The 18,360-nt window shown below is 45.0% G+C and overlaps 1 protein-coding gene across 5 annotated transcripts in view; it reads left to right on the top strand.

Annotated features, from left to right (window-relative positions):
• The first annotated feature begins 2,193 nt into the window (after positions 1 to 2,193).
• TRMT9B (tRNA methyltransferase 9B (putative)) overlaps positions 2,194 to 18,360 on the top strand; it is a 75,828-nt gene continuing 59,661 nt past the window's right edge. For 4 of the 5 annotated variants that reach the window (XR_007151763.1, XM_047857154.1, XM_047857155.1 and 1 more), the window contains exon 1: positions 2,194 to 2,814. The gene's annotated coding sequence lies outside the window, so the exon portion shown is untranslated. Of the gene's footprint in view, positions 3,000 to 18,360 lie in introns of all 5 variants that reach the window. The other variant, XM_047857153.1, reaches the window with a different exon arrangement.

The following is an 18,360-nucleotide window of genomic DNA, read 5'->3' as shown; positions in this document are numbered from 1 at the left end:
AGCCTGCTTCAGATTCTGTCTCTCTCTCTCTCTCTCTTTCTCTCTGTCTCTGCCCCTCCCCCACTCATGCTGTGTCTCTCTCTCTCATAAATAAATAAACTTAAAAAATTAAAATAAAAAGAAATATCATAGAATTGGTAATTGGTCTATTTGAGAGCAAAGATTACTTACCTTTGTTCACGAATAATGTCAAACATCACAAGTAAGGAGATGACAATTCAATACCCTGCCTGCCATTCCCTTCCATGTACCCGCCCTGCATCAGCCATGTTTGACAGCCATATTTTATTTTATCTTTTTGCTGAGGGATGAAAGTGAAATTCTCAGGTACAAAAAGAACACAAATGCTATGTTTTAGCTTCAAGAGAAAGAGGGCTCTACTTGTCAAGTGTACACATTTCCTCTACGGCACAATTCTCTTTCTATTCCCTTGGTCATTACCCAAATTCTGGTGGTGGCCATGGAAATGCCTGTTATGATGGCCTCAAGTAGAATAATCTCCTTATTTTTCTCCCTGCCGCCAAATGAGGAAATGGTAACTCAAGTCCACAGAACTCTAGGGATTCTGTAGATTTGCCTTAGCCAGTCTGTGAAATCCCAGAAAAATATAGGCAAACATTTTTACATTTGTTTTTTATATGGGAGCGTTCCAAAACTTCTCTCAGATTCTTAGATGAGCCTAATACCTACAAAATGTTAAGAACCTCTTCTCCTGCCATATCTCAGAAACATAGTAAACAGACTTTCTTACTTTCATCCCTTAGCCGATTCTCCATAGCAAAATCCTGCACCTGTCACCACCTCCAGGGCGCCTTCCCTGACCGCGTCACTTTTAACTGATTTCCCTCATGCTTTCCCGCAGAATTGGAAACAGGCCACTTTTGTATTTATCACATACTGTTGAGACCCCATTCACTGGACAGGTATTTACTAGGTACCTGCTATGTTTAAGTCACTATACTCATTTAGGTGTGCCTTGTCCCCTAGTGCACCGCTAGAAGATGGCACGGGACATCACAGTGTCAAATATATGTATCTTGCACTCAAGGATGTATTGCGGTTGCATCTCCGTGGAATAGAAATAAAAATCACCAGTGGCACTTCAGTGGGCAGGGATCCAGCTCAAGAAAAACATGTGAAATCAGTCTCATGATTTTTCCCCCTTTTAAATGCGAAAGGGGAACTTCTACAGAAAAAGGAAACGTCGATTTGATTCTCCTGAGCATGTAAATACCCAAGTAAAGGTTCCTTCCCCTACCCCAATATAGTGCTGCACTGGCAAATTATTTCAGAATCACAAACTATGTATGCTGATCTCCACCCACCCTCTTAGTAGTACCTTAAATATACCAGTGTCTATGGGAGCCCTAGAGTAGCGCCCCCTCCCACCCCGAGAATTTTTTTTTTTTTTTTTTTTTTGTAATGCACAGGCTTCTGACGACTAGTGAGTTGCTTACTAATAGGGGTTGAAGATTATCACACCAAGGACTTGGCAGAAAGTAGTTAAACCCTATTGTTACAGAAGCAAGAGGGTGTGCATGGGGCAGACGTGTCGAATTTTAGACACAAACTTCTAACCTAAATTCCATCCCTCCTTCTGATAGATGCTATTTTGATAGGGTTAGTTTTGCAAAACTCTTTGAACAGGTTAAGCATCCCATTTCAATGACAAGATCTGGAGACTAAGCATTGGCACCTCGGACTTCGGTTATCCCAGAAACCCAACAGGCACATCTCCGTTGAAGTAGGTGGTTGCAAAAATCAAAGGAGAAAAGACGCGCTAAAGAGTCACGTTGTTGTCACCCCCAGGTACCGCGTTGCTGTGCTCCGGGGCGGCCAGGTGTACTCCCCTTGGCGTCCTCTCCCACGTAGGATCGGCCACGCCGGGGAAGGCTGATGCGCAGAGCCTGGGAAGGAGGCAGGAAGGTCACCCCCATCCCTGGGCCGGGCGGGAGCGGCAGAGCCTCACTTCCCAGGAACGTTCGGGCGGGGCGTCCCCAGGGCACTGGGTTGGGAGGCGACACTCCCCCGGCTCCGCTCCGCCGCCCCTCCGAGGCCGTCAGTCCTCCCGGCCTGGAGGCGCCGCCGGAGCCCAAGCGCCGCCTCCGGAGAGGTGAGGGCGGGTCGGGGAGGCGGGGACGGTGACGGGGGCGGGGAACCGCGCGCCCGGGGCCGCGGGCGGTCGCCCAGCTACTGTCGCGGAGCCCGCCCGAAGGCCCCCGAGCCCCGGGAACGGAGCTTCCCGCGCAGGGCGCGCGCGCGGAGGAGGGCGCGCGAAGCCTGGACCCGGGCGGCGGCGGGAGGAGCTCGCGGAGGGGGCCAGCCCCGAGCTCCGCCGCCGAGCCGCGGCCCGGGAGGCCGCGGGGCCCTCGGCGTAACTTCTCTTTGGAAGCCCCGGCAGGGCGGGCGCGCGCTCCCACTCGGGCACGCGCGTCCCGGAGCCCCCCTCCCCCCCGCGCGCGCTCCGTCTATTTTTCCCTACCGCTTTCGCTCTCACACTCTAAAATAGGTCAAGGGGTGGAAGTTACACCTGGTACGGCCCCCGGCTCTGATGCAAAAGCAGCTTTTTCTCCCCGGCTCCGGGAGAGCGTTGCAACTATTCGGTTCGGTAGAGTCTCCCGCCCCCATACCGTGCAGAAAGCGCCGGCGACCGTGGCGCTGACAATGGTCCGCAGAGGGGAGCGGCGGCGAGCCTCTTTCCCACCCTAGTTCTGCCCGCCCTGCGCCCGCCCTCCCCCAGCACGCGGGGAGTCGGGGGCGCGACAGGTCGCTTCGCGCGCTCGGGCCCCCTGTGTCCGGGGTCTGACCGCCTAGGTGAGTTCGTGCTCTCTTCCTCTGTCGTTCCGGGCGCCGAGAGTGACCTGTTTACCTTGAAAACTTAGACGTGATCAAAACAGGCGAGCCTGCCATGCGGTAGGGGATTGCGGGATGTGCTTCAGATGTTAACATCGGAGAAGTCAGAACTCAGAGCTTCAGGGGACATGTTTAGTGTCTTAAAGGTGAAAATAGATTTCTGTTTTCACGGAGTACACGTGTATCTCTCCCTTTAGAAGCTACCACTTGGGAATTGATTTTTAACTAGCAGGAGACAGCTAATAACCCCAGAAAGTTGGTCAGAATATTTTTTAGGTGATGTGAAAGAACTTATGGACATAGTCAAAGCTGACAACAAAAAACACAGTTTAAGAAGGAATTTCAAAACGGGATGCTAGGATTTGTGTAATATTGCTCTAGGTGTATCTCGTGGTATTACCTGGGTTCTTGGTGGTAAATATCATAAGGATAGAAACGATTTATGTAGAAAGAGGGTAAGGCTGTAAATATCTACGTGCAAAGCTTTATATCAGTTGGTATGCATGGATTTAAATGTACATTGAACGTTTCCGGTGGGCAGAGAGCTAGAACGATATCTACATCGTTTTGAGGTTAAGATTATTAGCAATATTACAGGCAAATGATTGACATTTAACTCCTCCTTTCAGCTGTTGAATGTAATACTATTCGTGTGGCTCATTAACTATGGAATCCTTGGCGTTACTGTCTAATGAATGGTTAATTCCGTTTGAAGTTTAGATTGTGGATTTTTCTGTCCTTGATGCCTGACTGAACATGCAGTGTAAAGGACTCTCCAGTGTTGGTGAGGGATCTTGAGAGGATCTCAGAGGAGAGGGTTGTTTGCAGAGAATGAAAGCGACTCCCTGATGGCCACAGATTGCACATAACTTCTTTTAAAGGAGACCTTGACAAGTTGGAAAGTGTTTCCTCACTAAGGAGACCACTCCAGAGACAACTGCTTTGTGAATGCATTTGGTCAGATTTGAAACTGGAGCTCCCTATAGGCTCTTCTTGTCATTCAAAAGAAAGCCTATTTCTAGAAAGGTTCAAGTATTGTATGACGTTCTCTGGAAATTATTTGTCCGTGTGTGTGTGTGTGTGTGTGTGTGTGTGTGTGTGTGTGTGTGTTGCTGTAGCTAAATCACCAAGGTAGTCAAGGTTTTAACAAAGATTTTACTTACCAGCGGGATGTGAAACTGAAAATACTATGTCTGCATGGTTAATTCTGTTTTAAAATGGAGGGGCAGAGGTGCTTCCCAAATAAATCTTAAGTCTCTGTTTATGTGTATTTTCTAAAGCCAAATCTTGCTGGAGGTTAAGAGGACTCTAAAGAAGGTATTTCTGGCAGGTAGATATGTGAATACTTATATGCATGTCACTATAAATAATTCATATGCACCTTTAGAAAACTAGTATCCAAAATTTGAAACACATGATGAAGGTTCTATCACTCTATCCTTTACAAAGGACCAGTCAAGCTTGGCGATATACAGGAGAAAAAAATGCAACTAAATCTTTCTTTACTGCATGGTGATGTTCTGATTTGTATTTTAGATAGGAATTGAGTCAAGCTCTCATTGTCATTTAGCCCTGGGTATAATGCATTGTTGGTATGAGGCTGTCAGCACTTGTCTGTGCAATCTTATGTTTCTACCTGTAGGGACAGTGAGAAGGCGCTCTGAGAAGACAGGTATGGAAGTGTTAAGATGCCAGGGATTTATTTAAGACCACACTGAAGGAAATAAAAATGGAGCCTGATTGTGGTATAGCTTGGTCCCTGGAAGGTCTGCAAGTGTGGTGGTGCCACATGGCCAACTGAATGTCCTTCGGTTTTTGTGATTTTCTTCTCTTGATGTCGTAAGAGAGTACGTTGCGTAGAACCCCTAGCTAAGAGGTATCCAAGAGGAGTCGACGGCTTTCTCTCTGGCTACTCACTTCCCAATCAGGCAAACTTCTGACCACTCAAGAGAAGGAATTCAGAGCGTGCACTGGAATACCTGGAATGAATCCCATCTCGGGGCCATTTCCTCACCTGTGAAATGGCGATAATGAGCCTTCCCGATGTGGTTGGGAGAAGCGCATGGAGTAATTTGTCATATCGAGTGTGCGGTTAGCACGCTGTGAGCAGTCGTATTAGGAGGAGAAATGTGTTGCCCTAAATGTCATCTCCGGGGGGCTATGGAGGGGTTGCTGCAAAACTGACAGGAGAACCGAACGTGCAGGCGAACAGGTCATTCTCCTGTCCTGGTATATTCTGTATGCTCTCACAGTATACACTATAGTATATGCTAGGCTCCTAGTAGTTAGTCTTTTGGGAGCTAGAGGCTCACCCTGTCAAGCCTGCATATCTTCTACCTTACGCAGGCCTTTGGCTTATCTAGGGTTAAAGACATTACCTGCCATGGTGTTTGGAAATGATGATGAGACAGTACAGGGAGGGAGAGATGACCAGTTGGAATTCTAAAATAGAATTTAAACATTAAATTGGCTAGTTTCTGTTAATGCCATTAGAAGTATGGCCCTCCTGGGGCGCCTGGGTGGCTCAGTTGGTTAAGCGGCCGACTTTGGCTGAGGTCATGATCTCGCGGTCCGTGAGTTCGAGCCCCGCGTCAGGCTCTGTCCTGACCGCTCAGAGCCTGGAGCCTGTTTCAGATTCTGTGTCTCCCTCTCTCTGACCCTCCCCCGTTCATGCTCTGTCTCTCTCTGTCTCAAAAATAAATAAACGTTAAAAAAAAAAAAAGTATGGGCCTCGTAAAATGATAATAGTTTCTAGTTTTCCCATGGACAGTTACATAGTTTACAATGGAGCATTTCGACTTTGGGGGCGAAACAGCCATAGCATTCGTTTAGCTTTTCACTTGTTCAGCACTGTCTAGGCACCTAAGGCACTATGCTGAGCCTTCAGAATACCATAGCAAGAAAAAGAGACCTAACTTTTCAGGGAACACCTGTCTGCTGGCATACATACGTAAACCTGTAATTACACCGGTGCTCGTGCTAGGCAGGAAGAATGTCAAGGGCAGAAACAGGGAATTTGACTTGTGAAGGGAGGGATGTCAGGAGTGCTTGCTTAAGGCGGTGGCGGTGGGGTTGTGAAGGAAGGTCCTTGAGGAAGGAAGAGCATTTGATACGGAAGGAACAGCACCTGTGAAGACTGCATGCACATGTATACTGTAGGGGTGGGCCAAGGAGAGCCAGGTATCTATGAGGAAGGGACAATGTTGTGAATGAGGCTGGAACAGCAGGCCTGGGCCCTGACACACATTTTCTTGTCTTTTATACTGAGGATTATGGTCTCAGAACTCTTGTTTTGTGTAAGCAAGCATCTTAGGCTCTCAGACTACTCTAACGCATTATACAAAAGATATTTACAATCATTTTTTTGAAGCTGATCAGAGCCTAAGCCGATATGTACCATGATTGACTAGTTTGTCAGCTCTTTGCATTACTAATTGTCTGACTTGAAAACCACTGGGATTAATTTTCTCTTGAAAAATCTAACAGATTTTTGTTTAATATACACATTTTGTAGATTTCCAGCTATCCTACACACACATCTGTGTCCTATATACAAATTTATTTGTGCATTTCCATTTTGTGTATTTCCAGCTATTCTCTCTCTATATGCATATATACACAAAAATTTATGGGTTATACATATTTACCCAGTTTGAATTTATATGTCTATTCAATAGCTATAGGGACAGAGTCACGTGTATTTCACCCAGGGAAAGGCCTCCTGAGTGTGTATGTGAGAAGCCTGAGCCCAGCTCTGAGAAGCTGTGAGCTAGGCCTGCAGAGCAGGGGCAGGAAGCAGCATGTATCCTTGGTGGACCGCTCTCCAGCACCATCCAGGCAAGGTCAGGGAAAAATCTGGCATAGGCTTCTCTTCACCATATGCGTGCTTTTATTCACCGTTATTCCCTGTTCTCATTTCCCTTCTTTTTCCTTCCTCTTTCCCCTGTCATTTTTTTTTCCTTAATGTTTTTTTCTTCTCTCTCCAGGGGTCCCCAGAATTATTTCTCAGCCCTCATAACTATGCTTTGGCTTTAACCTCAGGCCCTGCAGTGTTGGCCCTCACTTGGGTAGTTCTGGATGGTATGGCCCTTGATCTCCTCCCTGTTCTTAATGTATAACTGTATATGTCAGATGGGCACAGACTTTGTCCCTTTGGCAGTTCTTCCCAGGCATCAGAACTAATGTCTTGTGCACTGAATTCCCTCATCTCTCCCTTCTTCCCTGTTGAGGGAGGCTGCAGATAATAGAAACTATCCTAGTTGCTGTAAGCAAAACGGTTTTTGTATGGGAGTTAGGTGTTGACAAGGTTGGAAGAAGAGGTTGCAGCTGAAAGGGGAGAAGAGGATCCAGGCTGAGCTCTAGGGGTGACACTCAGACAGCACAGCGGAACTGCCCCCCCCCCTCCCGCCCCCTACCTAGGGCTGCTGCTGTCATTGCCAAGGGATGAAAGTTGGGAATCAGAGCCACCACTGGAGCTATTGACAGTCCAAGGCACAAGTGATCAGATTAGCTGCTTACAAAGTGCAATTCCACACAGGAAGCCAGTGACTGAACACAGCTACTAATGACAAAAACAAGCTAGCAAACATATTTTTTTTTTTATATACCCTCTCCGTCCCTTCTCATCCAGCTCATCCCATGGGCAGAACCTGATCTGTGCCCAGAACCCTAGCTGCAAGGAACTCTGGGAAATGTAGTTTACACCTTTCCAGCCTCCACAATTGAGGAACGTACACTTGAAGGAGACTGGAATGAAAGCCGAGTGACATCCCCATCACGTCTTACATATCTAAAACATATTTTATCAGAGCCTGAGCTAGCATATTTCATTCAAAGCAGGTAGATGATATATTGTAAGAATCCAAAAAGGATCTGGTTGCTAACCAATTTCCATTTCAAACAGATGGATATGATAGTCATTATAGTTGAAATTGCTGGAAAAAGCATCAAGCAAATAAATAACTAAAAATTACCAAGTGCCTGCCTCTGCATGTGGTTCTATCTGAATACGAAATAATATTCCTTTGTTCTGGTTTAGTAATCAAAGTCAAATACCAGGAGAATTGATTTCTAAAAAAGTCCTCCCCACCAAAGTCCCAGATAGGCTATGTTTAATGCATAGCAATACAAAGGAAGAATTCAGGGCATGATAACAGAAATTATAGCTCCTGGCAGGCTGGCTCTTTCATTAGATGAGTTATCTGTGTCTCTGTGTTTCTACTAAATCTTTCTTTCCTCTATAATTTTAATGTGCTTTTTTTTTAAGGATCATAAAGATAGAAATGACCTGTTAATTGGAAATTAAATAAGAGTATTGACTGTAATAACGTGTTTCATACCCTACTTGTCAGATTCTGTTTTTGCAAACCATTAAAGTAAATATGATGGACTCTCTACTATTACTAAGTCATAAATGATCATTTATCGGCAGTCAGAAATTCCATTGGCGTATCTAAGACTTAATCTTGATTACTGAATGCAATCATTTTATATTTGCCTCTGATATTTGGAGTTAGAAAATGAAAGCAGAGTAGCAAAAACAAATAGGGTAACTTAGTGAATTTGTCAGTCTATCATATCTATTTTTAATTGATTTTTATGTCTCAACAGGCAACACTCCATTCAGATATCTGGTAGGTGGTGAAAGCATTTAAATGCAGAATTACAAATGCTGCCTGGGGTAAACCACACTATAATGTGAATATGTTCTTTCAAGTCCAGTGGTGACACCAAGTTTAGCCATCCCACCCAAGCCACCAAAACTAAACCTATGAAAATAAACACAGGGCTGTTACTCTGTAAATGAAGCTTCAAGACAAATCCAGTGTCCTCCCTCCTGAGCCCCCACCGAAGCCCCACACACAGTGTATTCTCAGGAGGGAAGTGTTTGTATCTAATATTACACTATTGCTTGATTAATTATAAGGGAAAGTAAGTAGTATTAATCTATGTTAGAGTAACACATTATGATCTCCACTTCCCGCTTCCCACAGTTTTTCTCTTTCCTTCCTATTTGAGCAAACATTCAAGAGAAAAATCTGGATTTCCCTCCCCCTGGGTTATAAGGGGGATGAGTTCTTGTCTTCAGCTATGTGGAGCGTAGTGGCAGGTTAAGTTGTAGGACACAACTCCTTTTATGGACTGAAAATCAGGGGCACCTGAGTGGCTCAGTTGGTTAAGCGTCTGACTTTGGCTCAGGTCATGATCTCACGGTTCGTGAGTTCGAGCCCCGTGTCGGGCTCTGTGCTGACAGCTCAGAGCCTGGAGCCTGCTTCCGATTCTGTGTCTCCCTCTGTCTACCCTTCTGCTGCTTGCACTCTGTCTCTCGCATTGTCTCAAAAATAAATAAACATTAAAAAAATTTTTTTTTTAAAGTCAAAATGATCTGACCACCTGGGTGGCTCAGTTGGTTGAACCTCTGACTTCAGCTCAGGTCATGATCTCGTGGTTGTTGAGTTCGAACCCCGAATCAGGCTCTGTGCTGACAGCTCAGAGCCTGGAACCTGCTTCGGATTCTGTCTCCTCTCTGCCCTTCCCCTGCTTGCTCACGCGTGCTCACGCTCTCTCTCTCTCTCTCTCAAAAATAAACAAAACAATCAAAATGATCTTTTGATTTTCTAAGTGTATTATAAAGTAGAACATCCAAACCTGAACTCACTCTCTGGTTGGATCACCAATGGACCAAATTGAAGCAGGAAGTGGGTAGAGAAGGCATGGTTTTTTGGTGTATTTTTTAAAGCAGAATTTGAGTACAATCAAGCAAGACGAGTATTTGAACATCATTGAGTGATCTGTTTACTCACTGTCTCAAGATGTATCTATTAAGAACCTCCTTTGTACCATGATTGGTGCTGGGTGCTAAAGATATGCAACTCTTCCTTTGAGAGACTGACACGCACTCTGGGGGAGACAGTCAGAAAGGGTTTTGGCAGGTAAAATGGTGCTCTTATGGTGAGGATGGAGAACTGTGGCTTTCTCAAAGAAAAAGTGGGGTATTTTCTGAAAGTAAGGTGAAAAGCAGAGTTAATTGAAATAGACATATCTCTGACTTCAAAGACTGTCTGCTGCTATCTTTAACAACAGCAAAACAACAAAACGGCAGCCAAAAGAGGCAACTGTCTCGGACTGGGCCTTTTGTCTGCTCCCTTGAACCTGCAGAAATTGAAAGGAGCTTGTCAAAAGTTAGGGGGTTTTGGTTTAAAGAAATTATGAGTTTGTAAAGAAAGAGGACTGCTTTTGGTACTTTAGTCAGCGTTCAGAAAGTAATCTACATAGCGCCTGGGAGGCTCAGTCAGGAGCATCTGACTTCCGCTCAGGTCATGATCTCACAGTTCCTGAGTTCGAGTTCCACATTGGGTGAGCTCAAGCCCTGCTTCTCGTGAGCCCTGCTTCTCTCTCTTTCTCTTTCCCTCTTTCTCTCCCTCTGCCCCTCCTGGGATTCTCTCTCTTTCTGCCCCTTGCTCACTTGTGCCCTCTCTCTCTCTCTCTCTCTCTCTCTCGCGCGCGCGCAAAAAAAAAAAAAGGGGGGGGGCAAAATCTATTAGAAATAAAAATTAAAAATAAAAAAAAGAAAGTAATATATAATCTTTAAAAAATGTTAAGGGTGGCAGCAAGGAAAGGGGGACCTCCGTCCTATCAGGGACTTCTGTCCTACGACCACAAGAATTTGAATTCAATTCCAAAAATGGGCTTGGAAGTAGATTTTCCCCCAGAACTTCTGGATGACAGCTCACCCTGGCCGATATCTTGATTTCTGCTTTGTCATATCCTGAGCAGAAAACTCAGGCCTGTTGTTCCAAACTTCTGATCTACAGAACTGTCAGCTAATAAATGGGTGTTGTTTTAAGTTAAAAAAAACAAAGATCAGAACCCCTAACATTCTGTAGGCCATTGAATTTATAGAGTAATTTGAGAAAATGCAGGTGCATTCTGAATGTTCAGACATTTGCAAATGAGAATGGCTATGCGATGATTTATGCGATTATGAAACAGATCTAGGGGGACTATATGACTTCTTGTTCAATCTGGGACACTGTTAAAGGTGAAAGGGGTACTATTAACGAGTGCCCTGGGCAAAGAAGCAGAAATGGGGACTTAGGCCAGCAAACCAGGATTCATGGTCACCCAAGATTAAGACGCTCGTTGTATAACATTATTGCATTAACTGCAATATTGATTTCTTAGAGATTGTGGTAAATATATACATAATACTTTCCATTTAAACCATTTTGAAATGTACAGTTCAGTGGCATTAAGTATATTCATATTGTTGTGCAAGTATCCTCATTCGTCTCTAGAATTTTTATCATTGTGATCATTGTGCAGCGCTGAAACTGTACCTATTAAGCAGTAAGTCCCTGCTCACCTCTCCCCTTTGCTCCTGGCAACCACCATTCTACTTCCTGTCTGTGAATTTGGCTACTCCAGGGACCTGACATTAGTGGAGTAATAAACTACCTGTCCTCGTGTAGCGAGCTTATTTCACTTAGCGTAACGTCCTCAGGTCTTATCCGTGTTGTAGCATGTATGAGGGTTTCCTTTCTTTTTAATGAGGAATATTTTTCCAAGGGTACGTATTTCCACATTTTGTTGATCCATTCATTCGTAGGCGAACACTCGAGTTTGGCGATTGTGAATAATGCTCTCGTGAGCCTGTGCAAAGATCTCTGTGAGCCCTTGCTTTCCCTTCTTTTCCATTCACAGTATTGAGTTGTAAATGAGGAAATTAAAAATGGAGGGAAAAAGAGCATTCTTTTCCTTGACAGGCTCTTTCTGTTCATCCTTCTGTCAGACTGGAGTCCCGCTATGCCTCTATAGAACTCAGCAGAAAAATCAGCGGTTGCAGATAATCTAAAGAAACTGCCTGCTGGAAAAAAAAGCATGCACAGGTTCAAATTCCATCTCCGCACAAGGAAGAAAGCTAGTTTTTCTGTCTTCACTACCATATGCATTGATCATGGATTTTGCAAGTGAAAAGGGCTGGCATCTAGAACATCAGAATCTGAGTCAAGTCAATGGCCTTCAGGGGCACAAAGAACCAGGAAATCAGCAGCAGGAGACCGAACAACAGAAGGCTCCATGTGACCAAGAACATCTTTGTAACACAGGGGAATGAACTTCCTGGAAACAGGCAACAGAACCAACCAACAGCCATCTGTTGATTTGGAAGCTGAGATGAAAGGAGACAGGCTACAGGACTGTGGGCCTTCCAGATACTGAGAAAAATGTTCTTTTGGCTGTAGAAGTAGATATCAGAAAGTCAATGTCAAGAACATTGATACATCTGATCTCAGCTTAGATAATCCCTTTTTATAACTTTAAAAAAATTTGTTTAATGTTGGTTTATTTTTGAGAGAGACAGAGAGGGTGTGTGAACAGAAGAGGGGCAGAGAGAGAGGGAGAACAGAATCTGAAACAGGCTCCAGGCTCTGAGCTGTCAGCACAGAGCCCAACGCAGGGCTCGAACCCACGAACCGTGAAATCATGACCTGAGCCGAAGTCAGACACTTAACTGACTGAGCCACCCAGGCGCCCCCAAAGTATAACTTTTTACTTGAAAATTTAAGCACCTTTATTTCCACTAGGGATTTATAGTCCTGGAAAGTAATGTTGACATGTCTGGAAGGAATAAGGGATTGCCACCTCTCCCTAAGTCTCTGTGGCAGATGTCAGCCCTCTCTGGAGTCAATAAAAAAACGAATTCATTTGTAACACTTTGAAGGAACTTGATAAACTTTTGGTCATTAGTAATAACCAAGCTTCAGAAAATACATCTGCAGAGGTAAATCTGCCAATCTCTCAGAAATGGTAGCTGAGAGCCCAATAGGTATTAAGGAGCTTTGAGAAAAATGGACCCAAAGTGAATATCTTACAGCTTTCCAGAATGAACAGTGCCCACAAGTCTGTTCTCACCAGAAGGCAGCTGTATCAGTGGGGACTGAAATATTAACAGGCAAGTCCACACGAAAACCTGCACACGGACGTTTGTATTATAAACACTTTTAAACTGCAAATAACCAACACATCCTTCAGCAGGTGAATAGATCAACAGTGGTATATCCATATGATAGAATGATATCCAAAGATAAAAGTATCTTTTAAGCCATGGAAAGACATGGTGGAACCTTAAATAAATATTGCTAAGTAAAAGAAATCAGTCTGGAAAGGCTAGATACGATATAATTCCAACTGTATGACATTCTGGAAAGAATAGTGTGTGATTCTGGACTGAGACAATGAAAAGGCCAGTGATTGCCAGGGATTTTTTGAGGGGGGAGAGGAGATCAATAATGGAGCACAGGGGATTTTTAGGGCAGTCAAACTATTCTGAGTGGTACTATAATTATGGACACGTGACATTTTGTATTCAGCAAAACCCACAGAACAGTACAAAGAGTGAACCCTGATGTAAACTATGGGCATTTGTTAATAATAATGTATCAATATTGGTTCCTGAGTTTTAACTGATGCTTCCCAGCAATGCAAGATGTTAAATTAGAAATTGCATAAACTACGTCTTAAAAAAGTAATGCACGCTTTGCCTGCTGCTAGAATAGAAGATGCTGAAACTGTTACCTTCAGGGGTCCAGGTGATGGCATGTCAAGTGTAGGGAACATAGCTCCAAGTCATTGAAATGAATAAATGAGAGTTCTGTCATTTGTTCCCAGCTGAAACAGCTAATCAGCTACACTGAACCTGAAGTGCAGGCTGTTCACCCAGGCTCTCAGCAGGTGAGGAGGATGCACGCAATGAGACTTCTGAACAAACTACTTCCTTTCCATAGTGGTTAAAGACTTGGGTCGGTGGAGGCGGGGTGGGGGGTGCGGCGCCTGGCTGGCTCAGCTGGTTAAGCATCTGACTCTTGATTTCGGCTCAAGTCATGATCTCACAGTTTGTGGTTTCAAGCCCTGCATTGGGCTCTGTGCTGACAGCATGGAGTCTGCTCGGGATTCTCTCCACCACCAACCCCCCCCCCCCCGCCCCTCCTCTGCTCTCTCTTTCTCTCTCAAAAATAAATAAATATTAAAAAAATTTTTTTAATTTAAAAAAGACTTGGGTCCGCGCTCACAGAATCCATCGATGGACCTGAAACCAGAGGAAATGCTGGTCCTGAAGCTGCACAGCCAATCACCTAGTCCTTCCAACTGTCTGCCATTAATTTTCCCCACTGCAGACATTGACTGGATTCTCCATGCTGGCTCTCTTCCACAGGAAGCTCTTAAGGCCTTGCATCAAGTTGGCAGAAATGCAGACCGAGCTCTTCTTGCTTTTGTAGTGAGGCATGCTGTAGTTCCTACATAACTATGGCAAAGTGGGCTAGACCATACACCTTAAAAAAGCTATATAGATACCCACGCACACCCAGATGTATGCAGCATATAGAAACCAGCGAGCAGGTCGAGCTGGATATGTTTAAAGATATTTTTTTTAGCCAAAGTAATCTGTGACCTTTTGTCTGATAATTCGTTCTACTCATGCACATTTGGGCCTCTTGAAATGTACTGGCAGTGCGTGCATACAAAAGCTTTTTGTTCTTACGAAGATGATATAGCCTTGCGTAAAACTGATGGTTTTATGGGGCGCGTATCACCTTACAGTGACAGTGGATCTTTGACAGGCAGAAGCCACTAGAAATCGCACCACTGGTAGAGCTGAAGGCAGGTCAGCGTAATACTGGCTCTGTGCTGCAGGCAGGGTATGCCCTCTTGACTCAGCAGTGAGCTTGTAAACTTTCAAGCACACAGTTTGGTGTTTTGAATGATTCCCAGTGCTCTGTGTGTTATGATTCATCCACTGAAACAGGACATCGAAGAATACTTGAACAATAAAGCAGTGGAGGAAAACTCTGTTCTATTTTGACGTGGAAATTTTGATCATAGGTAAACAGTAATCACTAAAGCATTTATGCAGGTTATTGAATACTTTGTGCACCAACTACTCCGGACAAAGCCTGTTTTCCTGGATCTGTTTATTTAAACTAGACTACAGTGTGGTAAGCTGGGCCGCTGGGCTTGGAGAATCAGTACATGTGGATTCTAGTCCTTCGTCCTTGAGAAACACAAGGGCGCCTGGGTGGCTTAGTCAGCTAAGCGTCCTTTAAAAACTCACAAATGTTTTTTTTTTTTTTCCTTAAACAGTTGGGTCTCAAGTATTTATAAGTGACCCTAATGGCATTAGTTTTCACCTACGATGACATAGAGCCTAAACCTCTTTCCACACGCAGCTGACGTTTTCCTCGACCCCACCTCAGCACGATGCTATTCCCTGTTGGCCTTTATACCCTGCCCGCCCTCCTCCCAGGTCTTGCTCAGGATCGGGGCCCTTCACTGGGGCAGCACATTAGCTGTGCCAGGCTTCCTGCCTGCTGGATGACCAGCGGCTTCAGAAAGAGTACATTCTGGTCCGTGTGCTAACGGTCAGTCCCGGGGGTGCCAGCAGAATGATCATCCTGTGCAGTTCAACCACAGCTGTTCTGAGGCCTGTGATGCTGCTGTAAAACCTGGTGATGGAAGCCTGTGGCAGGAAAACCCAAGAGACTGTTGAAATGGAGTGGTGTTCCAGGACGGGGAGGCCGCAGCGGGTTGACAGGCGAAGGAAGGCCAAGGAAGTAGGCAAGGCTCGCGGACCCCTCTTGGAAAGGAGGAGAAGGGGCGTCTAACGCTGGCAGGCGGATGCAGGGTTGGGCGTGGCTTGTCTTGGTGTGTGGTTTTCTGTTCCCGGTTCAGGAGAGGAGACGGTGGCTGTGTGGGCGAGGACAGGAGGCCACGGGGGGGGGGGGGGGGGGGGGGGGGGGAGGCTGCAGAGAGACAGAGGGTTGGCTGACGGCCAGGAAAGAGGAGCTCAACAGAGAGATGCTGGCCTTTGAGAGGCAGCTGGTAATTGTGGGGGGCGCGGGATGGACAAGACTTGGGGTGGCAAGGAGGGAAACTGAAGAAATGTGCATTTTTCTCAGCAAGGTAGGAGCAGAGTTAGCCTGATAAGGTGCTATTTTGTCAGTATCTCAGGTTTTTCCAGGGAAACTGAGTTAGGTTCCCAATGTGAACAATAAAACTTTAAGCTTTGGTTTTATATCTACTTACCCATTTGGGGCCCTCACTTTCTTGTGCATGAGCTCTGCACTATCTCATTTTCTAACAATTTAGGAGGCCATAAAACAAAGATCAGGTGACTGAAGCAGACTATTGGCCTTTTTCTGAGGAAAAGCTACATTAGAAAACCCCAGTCGGGCGTCTGAGTGGCTTAGTCGGTTAAGCGTCCGACTCCCGATTTCAGCTCAGGTCAGGATCCCCGGGTCTTGAGATCAAGCCCTGCATGGGGCTCTGCACCGAGCATGAGGCCTGCTTGGGATTCTCCCTCTCCCTCTGCCCCTCCCCCGCTCCTCGCTTGTGCACAGCACACTCTCTAAAAACAAAAACAGAACCAAAAACCTCCACTCATTACTGTCATTTTCACCGTTGGTGCTTTTTAAAAACCACCTTTGTAAAATATTGTTAATTCACCTTTTTTTAACCTTTCGTGTTTCAACATCATGGGAACTGGGGGTGCGTGTTACAGCTGATGGTGTACCATCAGCTTTCTTGGCAAAATAATTGTGCCTATGACAAAATAGAAGGTGTCTTAGTCAGGATGGGCTACCATAAGACTGGGTGGCCTCAACAACAGATACCTATTTCTCACAGTTCTGGAGACTGGAAGTCCCAGACTGAGGTCCCAGCCAATCTGGTTTCTGGTAAGAGCCCTCTTCCTGGCTTGTAGATGGCCACCTTCTTGCTTGTCCTCACATGACCTTTCCTCTATGTGCACATCAAGGGAGAGTTCTTCAGTGTATTTTCTTGGATTTTTTTTTTTAAGTAGGCTCCACACCCAACATAGGGCTTGAACTCTTGACCCCAAGATGAAGAGTCATATGCTCTACTGACTGAGCCAGCCAGGTACCCCTCTGCTCTGTTTTCTTATAAAGATATAAGGACATTAATCCTATTGGATTAGGGCCCCACCCTTATGACTTCATTTAATCTTAGTTACCTCCGTATATATAAGCCCCAGCTTCAAACACAGCCACATTGGGACTTAGAACTTCGACATATGAATTTTGGGAGAGACACAAACATTTAGGCCGTGAAGATGGCATCCCAGATTCCATTAGGTGCTATACAGCCAGCACTAAGATGGAGATAACTCCATCCACCATAGGAGTTTCAGGTTAAATCTTTTGTCGTATTTATTTTTAATTTTTTAAAATTTAGAATCAGAACTCATACTGACTTTTTAAGGAGATTATGATAAAACCCTGCGAAGGTTAAAAAAAATGGTATTTCTAATTCTAAATGAGAAATAATAGACTGTATCCTTATAGGCTTATCTCCGAAGAGACAAACACAGTTATAAAATGGGGGATGAAAATTGGAAAAAAATGAAACTTTCCAGAACAGTCTGGTTTATTCTGGGCACAGACTTAATAACTCCTGCTGCTAGGAGAGGTACAATTTACTGCCACAGCAAAGCTTAAAATGTCAAACATATTCTTACAAAACACAATGCAAGCTGCCTGCAAATTAGACCATTCTTTCAGCTGGCATGTCTCCTATTTCTGTGCATCTTTCATAATTGCGGCACTTAGAACGGAGAGCCTCTGTGCGTGGTGTAAACATCCAAACCCTACCACCACATCACTTTTCATATGCATGAAGCAGGGGTGGGTCACTGCCCACAATACAGGGAACTCCAGGATCAGAGCTATTAGGAGCTCAGTGTCAAAGAAACAAAGCTAGCGTTGAAGCAAAGGCACAGCAAGGAGAGTGTCAGGGAGCTCTGGATACAAAGCAAAAGCCTGCCGATCAGAAGGCCAGGCTCAGAGGGCCAGGCCCCGGGGACTCAGCAGGAGGTCACCCGTGCTGCCAGCCTCTGCCAGCATCCAGGTCACGACTCAGAACCAAGGAGGCGGAAGAGCGGTCAGTACAGATGTCACCAAATTGGCTTATCCAGAAACGGTCAAGAAGTACTCAAAACCTAATCTCATTTAATGTAGATGCAGACACTCTCCTAAGCCCCAGAGAGCAAAGTTCTCATACTCAGCCCCTATGTGACCAATTAAAAAAATGTTATTTGTAGGATATTTAGAAAGACAATAAAAATAGGTGGTACATGTTAGTAAGATTTACATAAAGGTGATTAAAATAAATAATATCTTTGTCAACCTCCGCTAGTTTTCATTTTTTAAAATTTTACAGGGAGGGAGGGGCAGAGGGAGAGAGAGAATCTTAAGCAGGTTCCAAGCTCAGCGATCCCATGACCCTGGAATCATGACAGGAGCCGAAATCAAGAGTCCGATGTTCAGCCGACTGAGCCACCCGGGCACCTGAACCTCAGCTATTTCTAATGCTACATTATGTGATATCGGTTTTTATTAAAATTGATCTACATTGGGGGTGCCTGGGTGGCTCAGTCGGTTAAGCCTCCGACTTCAGCTCAGGTCATGATCTGTGAGTGACCTGTGAGCTCAGGTC

Source organism: Prionailurus viverrinus, chromosome B1 (genome assembly GCF_022837055.1).
Source record: "Prionailurus viverrinus isolate Anna chromosome B1, UM_Priviv_1.0, whole genome shotgun sequence".
NCBI classification, from domain to species: domain Eukaryota; kingdom Metazoa; phylum Chordata; class Mammalia; order Carnivora; family Felidae; genus Prionailurus; species Prionailurus viverrinus.
Note: the sequence above shows the minus strand (reverse complement) of the source record. Positions and strands in the feature narration are given on the sequence as shown.